The sequence below is a fragment of the Choloepus didactylus genome, chromosome 2 (assembly GCF_015220235.1).
Source record: "Choloepus didactylus isolate mChoDid1 chromosome 2, mChoDid1.pri, whole genome shotgun sequence".
Taxonomy (NCBI): domain Eukaryota; kingdom Metazoa; phylum Chordata; class Mammalia; order Pilosa; family Megalonychidae; genus Choloepus; species Choloepus didactylus.
This window is the reverse complement of record NC_051308.1, coordinates 153,720,877-153,738,515: the sequence shown is the minus strand read 5'-3', so window position 1 is coordinate 153,738,515 and position 17,639 is coordinate 153,720,877.

Below are 17,639 nucleotides of genomic sequence, written 5' to 3'. Positions count from 1 at the left end.
CAATACCTTGATTTTGGACTTTTAGTCTCTAAAACTGTGAGACAATGAATTCCTGTTCTTTAACAGACAACCACCTTCTCTTTCCATATCAACTCCCGTTCTATCACACTTTCCCTTGTGCCATATGGCACTGGATTGGCCTTAACACTTTTGGCATTTGCTAACGACAGTTGAGTTTGAGGTACATTTAGTTTCTCATATCATTTTTTTTGTGGTTTGCAGTCACTTGTATGAATTGTTAAATCCTTTCTAGCTGCCCCAGTGTAGTCATGGCTTGCCAGAATTTTCCCACTGCTCACTGTGTCATGATATGAAGATGCAGAATCAGAGATCACATATAGACCATATCCTATGGCACTCAGTACCATAGTTATGTGGGTGGTGGAGGACAAACAACATTGGAAATATCAATAGCCAAAGATGGTTTGTGCAAAATGTCTCCAATCATCAGTCCTGTGAAATTGTAAATAAAGAATTTAGTTCTCATTAATGCTTTGTGAAAAATGGAAGTTTGGTCAAAAACGGAAGTTTCTTTTAAGGAATATACTCCATAATACAGCATATACCATACTGTGCTTTTTTTTAATGGAAACCACACAGAATAAAATTCACCCAAAGTCCTATGTTTATTATGCAGAAACTTACAGTAGTTCTATAAACAACAAATTTTCTTGTGTGTAGTAGCTTTTTAATTCTTCCTAATCAATTGGATTGTGTCTTAGATTATTGGACATTCATTGTTTCTATTCCACATGTATAAATTTCACTGGTAGAGTAAAACTACGTGACATAAAAAGTGTTCTTATGACATCATTCCTACAATATCCATCAATAAATCAATATATGTTGTATGAGAATAATTTGATTCACAATTATGTAGTTCAATACAACCTAGTTGTAATTTTTAACTATTTTTCTTCAACATTTTATTTTGGGCTACTATAAGACTTACAGAAAAGTTGCAAAATAGTACAAAGAATTCCTATATAATCTTTATTGAAATACTTCAAATGTCGATATTTTACCACATCTCTCACTTTCTCTCTCTTTCTACCTCTCTTAGCAACTATTTGAGGGTTAGTTACAGGCATGTCTCTTTGCTGTAAATAATTTAGGATGAATTTCCTTAAAAAATGATATTCTCTTACATAGCCACATTTTCTTTCATGTAAAGTACTTGTAGGTTTATATATTTTTTCAGTTTTGTTTTTTGAAAAATCTGTAAATCCTTGGGCAGGAACACTGATATTTAACAGACATTTTAGACCTGTCATTGTAAATATAAAGTGGACATGTAGCTGTAAACGTTGGTATTTGGTACCTTTTGTTTTATATACTAGACCAGTTTGGAAATATTATGTCCCCCACAAGAAGCTATGTTCTTTAATGCAATCTTGTGGGGGCATATTTATTAGTCTTTTGATTAGGGTGGAAACTTTTGACTGTTTCCATGGAGATGTGACTCACCCAATTGTGGGTGATACTTTTGATTAGATTATTTCTATGGAGGTGTGGCCCCACACATTCAGGGTGGATCTTGATTAGTTCACTGGGATATTTAAGAAAGAAACTCAGAGCCAACACAGACCCAGATGCTTGCTGAGCTCAGAGTTGCATGGAAAGGTGGACAGAAGGGCGTTTGGAGAGGCTAAGCTAGGTGACGAAGCCCAGAGTTTGCCCTGGAGAAGCTAAGAAGGTGAGACCCCAGACATTTAGAGAGAAGTGCCCTGGGAGATGGAAGCAAGGATGCACAGGAGCTGAGAGGGAGGAGCTGAAACACAATCCGGGACCAACAGACGCCAGCCATGTGCCTTCCCAGCTGACAGAGGTGTTTGCACACCATCAGCCATTCTTTAGTGAAGGTATCTTGTTGATGCCTTAGTCTGGATTCTTCCATGGCCTTAGAACTGTGACTTTGTAACCTAATAAATACCCTTTATAAAAACCAATTGATTTCTTGTATTTTGCATAATGGCAGTGTTACCAAACCGGAACATATACCTATCTACTTTATTGTGTAACAATAAAATTTTAAAGAGAGCTCATGGAAACCTGTGTTATTCTTTAGGATCTGTAAAGAATCCTAAAGTGTCACTCTGTGTTGGGGCTACTTAGGTCTATATTTATTCCTGAGCCAATAAACAATACTTATTAAGTTTTAAAACTGTTCAAACTATTATGAGATCCTGGCTAGTCTATTCCAGAACTTGAAGTTTACATACAACTTTTAGTTAATAAACTGTTTTTCACCAGGACAGACATTACTTGTAACAGATGATTTTAAAACTGGATGAACATGTCAACAACACTCAAAATGTCTTGAAGGTATACAGAGCATAAAAAGGCTTGAGTTTACTAGGATTCCATGGAAATGCAAAAGTCCTTAACCAATGTCTTGAAAAACATTCATTATTATTTTGAGTGTATTTTGAGTTTAATGAGCTGTTGCAAATACCACTTTGTTTTACGTGAGGGTTGCTTTAGCAGTGGTGAGGATGAAAAGTGGCATTCTTCAAATAAAGGAAATTTTATGAGAATCATTAAACTACTTTTTGAGTTTGATCTAGACTTGCATGAGAACTTGGAATAATATCAAAATGCAAAAAACAATGATGCTATTTGTATCCAAGACAGATTATGAAGAATTAATCAAAATAATAGGAAAACAGTACAAAGTGAAGTGTTAAATAAATAAAACAGACCCCAAGTACTTCTCCATTATTGTAGAGTTTATAATGAATGGGACAATCAATTAGGGATTATTATGAGCTAAAGTTGTTACAAAACACCCTAACAGATTTGGATTTTTTTTCTGCTGTCTGAAAACCATGTATGTGTGACTTTACTCAACAAAGTGAAACAAGTTCTGGGTGATTGTAATATGCCATTGAACAATATTCATGGGCAATAGTATGAGTGTCAAATGACCATGCAGCTATTATAAAAAGTAAGGTCAAAGGGTTGCATGCATTCTTTAAAAACATTACTAAGTAAGCAGAATGTGTTTTTTTCAGAGTTCATTCCCTTTTCATCAGAAAAGAAAGTGACTGCATAATACATGAAGTTGTGGACTACTTATGTATTTTTCAAGTTATGTTTCCTTTTAGGGTTAGTCTTGCAAGAGTGTTTTAAGCCCACAGCTCATTTTTTTTCAATAGGGATTCCTGCTTTTGGTTATGACAAGGGGAGGGAAATCTAGAAATGGTGGTGGAGAGGGAGATGCTGAAAATCAATTATGTGACAAATTGCAGCAGCAAAATCTGTTGCCTGTTCCACTAACCTCTGTGCATTCACTCCTTCATAGAAACATGGCTGGTAACCAACTTGAAGACTTGATGATGGAATGGATTTAATGTAGAGCACAAGGGGATCAGAGTAGTGCAAATGGTGAACTCTCTCAGATGCATCTGATGCACTGACTCACATCTTCTCAATCTCACCTGTGCTGGACAGTTAAGAGCAGTTAATCTCAGGCTGATAGCATCTTCCTTTAGAGTGTGTGCCACATGGTTTTCTTTTCCTGTCTTGAGGATTTTTTAACACTGAAGACTCTAGTAAGAGCTCACTTGAAACATCTTTTCTCAGAAGTGCAGGGAAGTTAACCCTCAGGACAAGCCTCAGTCATGTGTATGAAGCTGATAAATGATTCTACTTCATCCTTTGGGCAGACCAATTTGGGAGGCATTCTGTCTGCTGTTCAGGAGCCTAGTTGAATTGAGCCCTGGCTGCCCACAGGACAAGCTACTTACTCTAAGGCACCCTTATATTGTCTTTTTTTCTCCTTTTATGCTCATGTTCTCCCTGCCCTTCCTTTCTGCTCCCTGTGATCCCCTGCTGAATAAACTACCCCCACATAAGTCGTTGTCTCAGCCTCTGCCTTCGGGGAACGCATGTTAAGATACCAATCATTTATCAATGCAGTGCATGGCATGTAATAGACCTTGCATAAATATTTGTTGATTGAACGAATAAAAACTGGCAGTGTTAAATGTGGACTAAATGCAATGCTCTTTATAATGACTTACGAAATCTGCCTCTAGAAATATTTTCAGATCCTCTCCACTCCCCCAAGTATATATGAAAGCATATATACTTTCACATCCTCTCTAACAGGCAGAATTAAGCATTTAAAACTTTAGTAAATCGATAGATGGAAAATGGCATGTTGTTTTATTATGCAATTTGTGATTTCTATTGGAACATAACATATTCATATACTTCCTTTTTACCACATTTTCATTTCATAGTACACAGACTTCCTTCAGGCATTAAGCATGAGTTAGTGTTGTAATAAGAATTTAAATGTTCCTAGTGTCTACTAGATGCAGGTATTTCCTACATTCTTTACAGGCACTACTCATTAAATATAATTTATTCCTAGTATGTGCTTATGATGTAGGTATTATTATTATCTCCATTTTTCAGAGCAGTGAATAGAGCTGAAAGCCTTTTAATGGCATTTTAGTACCTGTTTATCAGATTGCAAGGTGTCAGCAGCTGTTGATTGGGGTTTCCCCAGAAGATAAGACAGTGTGTTATAGAAGAGGATTAAATTAAGTTCAATCACATCTCTGTATTTTGCAAAAGTGGACTAGAACACTCTGGTACTGTATGTTTCTCTTTACCCTCCCTAACTTTGACAGTATGATTATGTCTTTGATGAATGAAATTCCCTGGCCCATGCCTACTTTTTCTATGAGGGAAATAATTTCTGATGTCACTTCAGGACAACTTGAAATGATTTTTACTGAATACATGTCAGATTGAAAGTGAAAGCACGGAAGACCTCTGAGTTTCTGGGAAATAGACCAGATGCTGAGAAAACAGCTGCTTCTTCTTGTGGTACAAGATTTGAGCAGTTCTTGTGCATTTTGTTTTTATGTCAGGCTGCTTTAAAACATTTTTAGAGATATTTTCTGTTAAACTCTAAGGATGTGGAAACAAAATTTCCTCACTTCCTGTTTACTTGAAATTGCTCTTTCTCATACTCTTGTATCTTTATAATAGATGGTCAGGGATCGAATTAATTTACAGTTTAGTATTATTACATTAAAAATCCATATATATGTATGTTCTTAGAAAAATGCATTAAAGAATATGTATCAAAATATTAAGTCAATTTATTTCAACAAAAATTTGTGAGCACTGTGTGTCAGGAAGATTTTGTTATCCATTCATTCCTTCCAGGTTTAATTAAGGACAAACTATATGCCATACCCATTGTGAGAACTGTACCTCAAGATTCACTGAATGTGGCAATTTAAGCAAGAAGGGTGAGGACTGAAAAGGATACTGGCCAATGTATTGAACTGAATGAACTCTATGGGGCACAAACATAAAATGGTCTAACTTTTTTACAAGCAAGGCCTTCAGTCCTTCCACATATCTTTTCTCTTTCCCAACCCTTAACACCCCTTTGTTAAAAAGACTTTTGATCTTATCAGACACAAAATATTGCAGGCAAGGCAAATTCAGTCTAGTTTCAAAGTCCATAGCTTCTCCTTCCTCAAATTCCTTCTTGACTAGTGCAGATTGGACTGTGGGGTGGCAGTCACATCTGCCCTTTTGCTTCTTTTCTCTTTCCTTTTAATTTTCAGTTTCCCCCTTTTTTTTCCTGAAAAATATTGGGGACAGCAATGTAGATTAAAGGAAGAAATGAGAAAGTATCGTAAATATCTTTCTATACCTCTTATCTAATTTGTTTCTGGAAAAGTACCCTTGTGGTATCAGGAGAGGCTTGTAATCTTAATATGTATCTCATATATTGATGCATTGGATCAAGAACATAAAGACAAATATGGTCCTGAATTTTTAAGTCCCAAGAACACCTTCCCTGAATCTCAGGTATGAAATGTTTTTATACTAAGCTGATTTTCACATAAAGAATTCCATGTAGCATGCAGGGATGTCCAGGCTGTACAGCAGAAGGGATTCATTTATTCATTTGGGGTTAATGATTCTCACATACACTGGAGGCAAGACCAGCTAGTCAGAAAAACAATCTGCTCATGTATATAGAGAGCATTTGTACCATGTGCACTGCTCTGTGCTAGGTGCCAGGTTTGTATAAGAATTAATTACACACAGTTCCTGCCTTAAATAGGACTTATTTTAGTGGATGAGACTGGCCACTAAAGAGAGCAAAGGAGAGGACAGGGAGGGAGGAGCACTGAATACTGAAGTAGCTAGTCCCAAGACTCCCAATTGTAGCATTTGAAACTTTTATTAGTGGAATTTATTCTGATATCAGTTGTGTGAACTGAGTCGAGTTTTATTTTCTTTCAAATGGTTCAACAGTTTTTCTATTTATATTTTGAATTTGTTTTTAGGCCATCCATTCTGTTCTGTTGTCAGTCTATTCTTATAAGCATCACACATTGAAAATGAGTATACTTCATATTTTGTTTTAATATTTTGTAATGGAATTTTTTTCTAATACATTGTTTTGGCTCCTCTAACCAACCAATTCTTCTAAGTGAAAATTATGATCCCTTTGTCAAGTTTCTCCAGATTTGTTGGAGTTTTATTAAATATAGCATGCAACTACAAATTAAATTACAGATAATTAAGATTTTTAGTTGATTGCTTCCATCCTTGAGCACAGTTTGTTGTTCTATTTAATCAAATTAGTTTTTTAGTCTCAATATTATTTGATAGTTTTCTCTATTTCTATTCAAATTCAAATTTCTTCATAATTTTTTTTTTTTTTGCATTAACATTTAAAAAATTTATATTGCTACTGAATCTTTTTTTTTTCCTGCCTGTTTTCTAACCAGTTGTTTTTGGTATATAACAGAGTTCTCCAACTGGAGCCCATGGTTAGCTCCACCCTATGGTTGAGTTCCACTGTGTACATGTAATGTTTTTAAATGCCTTCAATTGGTGTGCTTTTAGACCTGGCCTGTCTTTTCCATTTCACTTTTTTTTTTTTTTTTTTTTTTTTTTTAAATTTTGCACCTAGCCTATGTTACTGGTTTATTTGACATTGCTGTCTGTAGGAATTTGAGTTGGTGACTTCCTTTTGCATAGGAAACCTATATGGTAGCTTCCCACAGAAACAGACCTGAAAACCGTGAATTCAAAATCCAAACACAAACAAGGAAGCAATTCCCTACAAGGATATATCACTGAAGCAAAAAACAGTAGAAAGAGCCACAAGGATTCCAGACCGTTTACTTTTTCTAAACTTTTTATTTTGAAATAATTTCAAACTTACAGGACAATTGCAAAAGGAATACAAACCCCATACAGATAACTCCAACATACCCTCACTTCCCCCAGATACTGAGATACACCAGCTTTTCATGTTTTGCCAAATTTACCGTATCATTCTATCTTTCTGTCTATCTATCATCTATATCTATCTATCCATTATCTGTCTGTTTACCTCCCTCTCCCTCTCCCCCCTCCCCCCACCTACCTGTGCTTGTTTGAATCTGTTATGTACCCCAGAAAAGCCTATGTTCTTTTAATCCATCCCTGTTGGGGCAGAACTTTTGTGGGTGGGGACTTTTTGCTTAGGTTGTTTCCATGGAGATGTGACCTAGCCCATTCAAGGTGGGTCTTAATATCCTTGCTGGAGTCCTTTATGAGAGGATAAAAGGCAGAGACATTTTAGAGAGAGCTCGGAGATGCTAAGAGAAAGAAAAATTCTGATAAAAACTCATAGACATTTTGGAGAAAACCTTTTTAAACTGGAACCCAGGAGAGAAGGACCAGCAGACATCACCATGGGCCTTCCCCTGTGACAGAGGAACCCCGGATGCTATAGGCCTTTTTTCAAACAAGATACCTATCTACCTCTTGATGCCTTAATTTGGACATTTTTATTGTCTTAGAATTGTAAATTTGCAACCTAATAACCCCCCATTGAAAAAGCCAACCCTTTTCTGGGATATTGCATTCTGGCAGCTTAGCAAACTGAAACACTACCTGTCTACCTACCTTCTGAACTTTTGAGAGTAAGTTGTATATATCAGTGTTCTAGTTTGCTAATGCTGCAGAATGCAAAACACCAGAGATGGATTGGCTTTTATAAAAAGGGGGTTTATTTGGCTATACAGTTACAGTCTTAAGGCCATAAAGGGTCCAAGGTAACACATCAGTAATCAGGTAACTTCACCGGAGGATGGCCAATGGCATCCGGAAAACCTCTGTTAGCTGGGAAGGCATGTGGCTGGCTTCTGCTCCAAAGTCCTGGTTTCAAAATGGCTTCCTCCCAGGATGTTCCTTTCTAGCAAGCTTGCTCCTCTTCAAAACGTCACTCACAGCTGCACTCTGTTCAGTCTCTTTGAGTCACCACATTTATATGGCTCCCCTGATCAAGGCCCACCCTGAATGGGTGGGGCCACGCCTCCATGGGAGTATTCCACCGGAGTCACCACCCACAGCTGGGTGGGGCACATCTCCATGCAAACAACCTAATTCAAACATTCCAACTTAATCCCCACTATTCTGTCTGCCCCACAAGATTGCATCAAAGAATATGGCTTTTTCTGGGGGACATAATACATCCAAACTGGCACAATCAGGTTCCTTGAACACTTAACACTTCCTGTACATTTCCTAAGAACAAGAATATTCACTTAGGTAACCACCTTAATTACAGTTATCATTCAAGAAATTTAACATTGATATAAAGCTTACAGTCTATACTCTTTTTTATATGTTCCAATAGCAATCTTTTTCTTTTTTCCTTTATTAGAGAAGTTTGGGGTTTACAGAAAAATCATGCATAAAATACAGGATTCCATAAACCACCCTACCACCAACACCTTCCATTGGTGTGCTAAATTTGTTACATTTGTTGATAGCACATTTTTACAATTGTGCTACTGACTAACGTCCATGGTTTCACTTAGGTCTACTGTTTGTGTAGCGTAGTTCCACGGATTTTTTTTAAAAATTATTCTTTTGGAAGAGGGGCAAAATGGCAGCATAGAGAGGAGTGGAAGCTAAGTAGTCCCCCGGGAACAACTACAAAAAAACAGAAACAACTAGTAAATAATCCAGAATAACTGCAGGGGGACAAACGAGACCATCCACTCATCATACACCAACCTGAATTCAGAGGAATGCCCGAGAACACAGCATAAAATCTGTAAGTAAAACCTGCGGATCCAAGTCGTGAGACCCCCTCCCCCATAGCCCAAGCTGCAAAGCCTCGTGGTGCCAGAGAGAAGCTCTCTCCCAGCAAGCAAATATAGCTCAGCTGAGATCCAACTGGGGTTTTAAGTAGCGGGTGTGAACTGCTCACTACAGGTACGCATCCCCAAAAAACAGACACAGGCTATGGGTGACGACTGACCTGGGAGAGCCAGAGGGTCGCCTTGACTGGGTCTGAAGGGGACTATCTGTTTCTTTTTTGGCTCAGTGGAGAAAGCCCCAGTCATTTTCAGTTTCCAGGGCTGTGAAGCAGAGAAGGGTGGAGACAGCACAAGCAGAGAGTAAGACCACTGAAATGCTGATGACCTCCACTTGGGGGCTCTGTCTTCTCTAGGAGGAAAGGGGTGGGACCCTTTCCATTCAGAACCAGACCCCAGAGCCTGGGGGAACACAGCCATACCTCCTCACACCAGTCAAGAATTATAGGCTAACAGGCATCACCTGCTGGGCAGAAAAGCACAGTGACCCGAGGCATCAAAGGGTGGAGCAATTTTCTAAGACACACCCTCAGGGAAACCAGATACTGAATATTTCTTCCCTCTGGGAACTGAGCCTGCTCTGGTCTGGGAAAACCTGATTTGGATAACCAAGGAAACCATGCCTAGACAACAGAAAATTACAACCTACACTAAGAAAAACAAAGTTATGGCCCAGTCAAATGAACAAACGTACACTTCAACTGAGATACAGGAATTTAAACAACTAATGCTAAATCAATTCAAAAAGTTTAGAGAAGATATTGCAAAAGAGATAGAGGCTGTAAAGGAAGCACTGGGCATGTATACGGCAGAAATGAAAAGTTAAAAAAACAACTAGTAGAATCTATGGAAATGAAAGGCACAACACAAGAGATGAAAGACACAGTGGAAACATACAACAGCAGATCTCAAAAGGCAGAAGAAAACACTCAGGAACTGGAGAACAAAACACCTGAAAGCCTACATGCAAAGGAGCAGATGGAGAAAGGAATGGAAAAATATGAGCAACGTCTCCGGAAACTCAAGGATGAAACAAAGTACAATAATGTACGTATCATTGGTGTCCCAGAAGGAGAAGAGAAGGGAAAGGGGGCAGAAGCAATAATAGAGGAAATAATTAATGAAAATTTCCCATCTCTTATGAAAGACATAAAATTACAGATCCAAGAAGCGCAGCGTACTCCAAACAGAAGAGATATGAATAGACCTACGCCAAGACACTTAATAATCAGATTATCAAATGTCAAAGACAAAGAGAGAATCCTGAAAGCAGCAAGAGAAAAGCGATCCATTACATACAAAGGAAGCTTAATAAGACTATGTGCGGATCTCTCAGCAGAAACCATGGAGGCAAGAAGGAAGTGGTGTGATATATTTAAGATACTGAAGGAGAAAAACCGCCAACCAAGAATCCTGTATCCAGCAAAGCTGTCCTTCAAATATGAGGGAGAGCTCAAAATATTTTCTGACAAACAGACAATGAGAGACTTTGTGAACAAGACACCTGTCCTACAGGAAATACTAAAGGGAGCACTGCATGGTGATAGAAGACAGAAGTGTGTGGTTTGGAACACAATTTGGGGAGATGGTAGCACAACAATGTAAGTACACTGAACAAAGGTAACTATGAATATGGTTGAGAGAGGAAGGTGGGGAGCATGTGAGACACCACAAGAAAGGAGGAAAGATAAAGACTGGGACTGTGTAACTTGGTGAAATCTAGAGTATCCAACAATTGTGATAAAATGTACAAGCATGTTGTTTTACGAGGGAGAACAAGCAAATGTCAACCTTGCAAGGTGTTAAAAATGGGGAGGCATTGGGGGAGGGATGCAATCAGCATAAACTAGAGACTGTAACTAATAGAATCATTGTATTATGCTTCCTTTAATGTAACAAAGGTGATATACCAAGGTGAATGCAGATAAGAGTGGGGGATAGGGGAGGCATGTTAGACACTTGACATTGGTGGTATTGTCTGATTCTTTATTCTACTTTGATTTAAGGTTATTTTTCCTTTTGCTGCTTCGTAGCTGTCTTTTCTTTTTTCCTCTTTCTTTTGCCTCTCTACCTTCTTTGACTCTCCCTCCTGCCTTGTGGAAGAAATGTAGATGCTCTTATATAGATAGTGGTGAAGGTGGTGAACACATAAATGTATGACCATGCAGAAAACCATCAATTATTTACTTGGGATGGAATGTATGGTGAGTGAACAAAACCATATTTAAAAAAAATGGGTTGATGACAAAACCTCGAGGGCAATGTACTGAGTGAAATAAGCCAGACACATTAGGACAATTATTGCAGGGTCTCACTGATAGGAACTAATTATAATATGTAAAGTCATAGACATGAAATATAAGGTACCAAGATATAGGATGAGGCTTAAGAATGGGGAGTGGTTGCTTAGTATGAGCAGAACGTTCAATTAGGATGAACTTAAATGTTTGGAAATGAACAGGGGTGTTGGTAGCAAGATGCAAGAATAACTAACAGCACCGAATGGTGTGTGAATGAGGAGGAAAGGGGAAGCTCAGAGTCATATATGTCACCAGAAGGAAAGTTGGAGGTCAAAAGATAGGAATGTATAAAACTGAATCCTATGGTGGGCAATGTCCATGATCAACTGTACAAATACTAGAAATCACTTCCATGAACCAGAACAAATGTATGACAATACAATTAGAAGTTAATAATAGAGGGACATATAGGGAAGAACTATATACCTATTACAAACTATATACTACAGTTAGTAGTATTTCAACATTTTTTCATAAACAGTAACAAATGTACTATATCAATACTAGGAGTCAACAATTGAGGGGGGTTGATTAGGAATAGGGGAGGATTAGAGTTTCCTTTTCTTTTTTTCTTTTTTCATCTTTCACTTTATTTCTTGTCTGGAGTAATGAAAAGTTTCTAAAAATTGAACAAAAATTAAGTGTGATGGATGCACAGCTGTATGAGGGTACCTAGGGGCAAGTGATTGTACACTTTGGATCTTTGGATAATTGTATGGTATCTGAACAAGCTCAATAAAAATGAAAAAAAAATTATTCTTTTGCCATATACAAAAATATAAAATTTCCCCCTTTTAATCACATTCAGATATATATATTTTGGTGCTGTCAGTTGTGTTCACAGTGTTGTGCTACCATCACTACCATCCATTACTAAAACATTTCCATAATTCCAAAAAGGAACTCTGTACATTTTAAGCCTTAACTTCTCATGTCCTATCCACATACTATTCTCTGGAAACCTACAATCTAGATTCTGATTCTTTGAGTTTGCTTTTTCTAATTTTTCAAATCAGTGTGATCATACAATATTTGTCCTTTTGTCTGGCTTATTTCACTCAACATGATGCCTTCAGTGTTTATCCATGTAGTTTCATGTATCAGAACTTTATTCCTTTTTATGGCTGAAAAACATTCCATTGTATGTGTATACCACATTTTATTTATCTATTCATTGGTTGATGGACACCTGGGTTGTTTCCATCTCTTGGCAATTGCGAATAATGCCACTATGAACATTGGTGTGGAAATATCTGTTCAAGTCCCTGCTTCTACTTTCAATTCTTCCGCGTATATACCAAGTAGTGGGATTGCCATGTCATATGGTATTTCTATACTTAGATTTCTGAAGAATCACAAACTGTCTTCCACAGAAACTGCATCATTTTACATTCCCACCAACAATGAATGTGTTCCTATTTCTCCACATTCTCTCCAACATTTGTTAGCACCCCCCACTTTTCTTATAGCATCCTTTCTAATTGGTGCAAAATGGTACTTTGTGGTTTTGATTTGCATTTCCCTGACAGCTAATGATATTGAGTATATTTTCATGTGCTTTCTGGCCATTTGTATATTTTCTTTGCAGAGATGTCTGTTCAAGTCTTTTCCCCATTTTTTAACTGCTTTGTTTGTCTTTTTGACTTTAAGTTGAAGGATTTCTTTATATATTCTGGATATTAAACCTTTACCAGATATGCGGTTTCTAAATATTTTCTCCTATTATGTAGCCTATCATTTTACTTTCATGATAAAGTCCTGTGAGGTTCAAAAGTTTTTAATTTTGATAAGGTCCCATTATCTGTTTTTTTTTTTTTTTTTTTTTTTTTTGTTCATGTTTTGGGTATAAAGTCAAAGAAACCACTGTCTACTACAAGGTCCTGAAGATGTTTCCCTGTTTTCTTCTAGGAGTTTGATACTTCTAGCACTTATATTTAGGTTGTTGATTCATTTTGAGTTGATTTTTGTATATGGTGTGAGGTAGGGGTCCTCCTCCTTTTTTTGGCAAATGGAGATTCACCATTTGTTGAAGGAACTATTCTTTCCCAGTTAAGTGGTGTTTTCCTCTTTGTCAAAAATCACTTGGCCATAAATGTGAGGGTTGATTTCTGAGCTCTCAGTTTGATTCCACTGGTCTATATGTCTGTCCCTGTGCCAGGACCATGCTGTTTTGATTACTGTGGCTTTGTAGTAAGTTTTAAGATCAAGAAGTGTGAGTCTTTCAACTTCATTCTTCTTTTTCAAGATGACTTTATCTATTTGGGGCCCCTTACTCTTTGATATAAGTTTGATGATTGCCTTTTCCAATTCTGCAAAGAAGATTGTTGGAATTTTGATTGGAATTGCATTGAGTCTAAAAATTGTTTTTGGTATGATTGACATCTTAATGATATTTAGTCTTCCAATCTATGAACACAGAATGTCCTTCCATTTATTTAGGTCTTCTTTGATTACTTTAAGCAATGTTTTATAGTTATTTAGTTATTTGTGTAGCAGTACTTTACATCCTTGTTTAGATTTATTGCTAGATACTTGATGATTTTGGTTGCTTTGGTGGATAGAATTTTTTTCTTGATTTCTTCTTCCAATTGGTCATTGCTTGTGTATAGAAACACTATGATTTTTGTGTGCTGATCTTGTTCACAGCCACTTTGCTGCATTCATTTTACTAGCTTTAGGAGCTTTTTTGTTGATTTTTTTTGTTCTAATTTTTTGCATAAGATCATATTATCGACAAATAGGGAAAGTTTTACTTCTTCCTTTCCAATTTGGATGCTTTTTATTTCTTTTTCTTGCCTAATTGCTCTGGCAAGAACTTCCAGTACAATGTTGAATAACAGTAGTGATGGTGGGCATTCTTGTCTTGTTCCTGAATCTTAGAGGGAAAACTTTTAGTCTTTCACCATTAAGTAGGATGTTAGCTATGGGCTTTTCATATATACACTTCATCATTTTGAGGAAGTTTCCTTCTATTCCTAGTGCTTTTATCAGTAAGGATGCCAGATTTGATCAAATGCCTTTTCTGAATCAGTTGATGTAATCATGTGGTTATTTGCCTTCATTTAGTTAATGTGGTATATTACATTAATTGACTTCTGTATGTTGAGCCAACTTTGCATACCAGAGATAAACCCCAATTGATTATGGTATGATTATGGTATATGATTCTTTCAATATGCTGTGGGATTCAGTTTGCTAGTATTTTATTGAGGATTTTTGCCCCTGTATTCATGCAAGATATTGCTCTATAGTTTTCTTTTCTTATGGTGTATTTATCTGGCTTTGATATGAATTGCCCTCTTTGTCCCTTGTGACTGTTTTTAACTTAAATCTATTTTGTCTGATATTAGTATAGCTGCACCTGTTCTCTTTTGGTTACTGCTTGGATGTTATATTTTTCCTATCCTTTCAATTTCAATCTACTTGTATCTTTGAATTTAAAGTGAGTCTCTTGCAAATGGCATATAGCTGGGTCATACTTTTTATCCATCTTTCCAAATCTCTGCCTTTTGACGGAAGTGTTTAAACCATTTACATTTAAAGTCACTGTGATAATACAGGTCTTTCTTCTGCCATTTTGCTATTTAGCCTTTTTTTTGGTCCCTCAGTTCTTTTACTAATGTTTCCTTTTATATTTATTTGATTTTTAAAGTTGTACCATATTAAGTGACTTCTCATTTCTATCTGGATGTATTTTTCATCTGTTTTCCTTGTGATTGCCAAGAGGTTAAAATTTAACATCCTAAATGTAAGACAATCATATTTGGATTAATATGAACTGTACTTCCATAGCATGTACATATACTTTTCCTGTAGCTCTCTGTTCCCCTACCTTTTTTTGTACTTGTTAACACTTATGTCTTTGTACATTGTATGTCCAATACCATAGATTAAGCAATGTGTTTTATGCATTTGCATTTTAGCACCTGGAGGAAGTAAGAATTGGAATTACATGCCAAAAATTACAGTACATAATAATGCTGGCATTTGTAATCATCCAAATGATTACCTTTCCCACAGATTTTTCTTTCTTTATTCCACTCTGAACCACTGTCTAGTGTCATTTCCTTTCAGTTTGAAGAACTCCTTTAAGCTTGGCTTATAGGGCAGGTCTAGTGGTGATGAATTTCCTCAACTTTTGTTTATCTGAGAATGTTTTAACATCTCCCCAGTTTTTGAAAGTAAGTCCCTCCAGTTATAAAATTCTTGTCTGGCAGTTGTTTTCTTTCAGTACTTTAAGTATTTAAACTCATTGCCTTCTTACCTTCATAGTTTCTGAAAAGAAATTAGGACTCAATCTAACTGGGACTCCCTTGTATGCAACACATTGCTTTTCTCTTGCAGCTTTCAGAATTCTCTCCCTGTACTTTGTATTTGATAGTGTGATCAATATAAGACAGGGTGTATTTTTCATCATGTTTATCTTGTTTGGTGTTCTCTGGGCTTCTTGGATGTGCGTATTCATGTCTTTTGCTAAGTTGGGAATGTTCTCTGCCATTATTTCTTTGAATATTACTTCTGCCCCTTTCTCTCCTTCTCCTCTTTCTGAAATTCCCACAATGTGTATATTGGTGCACTTGATGATCTCCCAAAGGTGTCTTAGGCTATTTTCACTTTTACTAATACTTTTCTCTTTCTGCACCTCAGCCAGACTCATCTGAAGTGTCTTGTCTTTGAGTTCACTGATTCTTCTGCCTGCTCCAATCTGCTCTTGAAACCCTCCTGGGCATTTTTATTTCAATTATTGTAGTCTTCAACTCCAGTAGTTCTGTTTTGTTCTTTTTTAAAATTTCCATCTCTTTACTAATTTCTATCTTATAATGCTCATTCATTGTTTTCCTGATATCCTTTAGTTCTTTCTCTGTATTTTCCTTCCTCCTTGAACTTTGTTTGGTATGTCCAAATTTCAGTCTTTTTCATTGGTATTTTTGTATTTCTATCCTCTTCCTTTGGATGAACCATCATTTCCTGTTTCCTTTTTTGTCTTGTACTTTTTTTGTTGTACCGTGAACATTTTAATATTTAAAAATGGTAACTCTGGGATTCATTCCATGAGATGACTTGCATTGTATTTTGTAGCCAGCTGGTGATATGACAGTCATTTTCTTGAGCTTCAGTCCTCTTGTCAGGAAGGTCTACGCAAGGCAAATGCAGTTTGCAGGGTTTTCCCTGTCTTTCTGGGTCTCTGTCTTGTCCTGGGCTTTTGCTTGTGCTGCAGTTCTCCTGTTTACATGAGTTTAGTTGTTCTTCTCTTTCCCAGGATGCAGACCTTCTTCCCTCAGGTGTTTGAAGCTGGCAGGCCTTTGCCACTGACTGTTTGCATCTATAATTTCTTATCCTTCCAGCTGGTGCAGCAAATGCAGCCCTTCAACTAAATGTTCCCTGCAGTCCTGAGGAAGTGCACTGTCTTTAAGCCTCCACTGCCACTGCCACTGTACTGGGAGGATTGAAACAATGGCTGTCCTGAGAGCCAGGACTCAGTGAGCCAAATTCAGTAATCCATGGCTATAACTACCCATGGTCTTGGGGAAGAGGTTTTTAACATCCCTTTCTGTCACCAGTGAGATAGCCAGGCCTTGGACCCTGTGGCAGCCTGCCATGAGAGTGGGGGATGCATGCCAGGAGCCATGGTGCAGAGACAGCAGTTTACTGCTCATTATCATAATTTATCTGCTTCTTCCTCCTGCTCTTCCCTGGATGCTGTACAGTGTTCTTATGACCTCCAGAGTTTCAACATAATTGTTTCAGACAGTTCCAGCCTGTTTAATAGTTGTTTGGTGGAAGGACTGATCCTGGAGCTCCCTACTCTGTCATCTTCCCACAATTACTCAATAATGTCATTTTGGGCATTTCTCCTCCATTATTAGATCCAATCTGGAATCATGTGTTGCACTGAGTTGTAATTGTCTCCTTAGTCTTACTCTCTTTTCTTTGAGAAATATGTATATATATTAATATATAATATATATATTAAATACATTTCAACCACTCCCAAGCATACATTCAGTGGGATTATTCACTCTTACAATGTTGTGCTACCCTCACCACAATCAGTTACTAGAACTTTCACTTCACCTTAAGCAGAAATCTTGTGCTCATTATGCATTAACTCCTCATTCCACTTCCCCCACTCCCCCACCTACCCCCTGTCCCTGATAACCTATACTCTATTTTCTGTTCCTATGAACTTGCATAT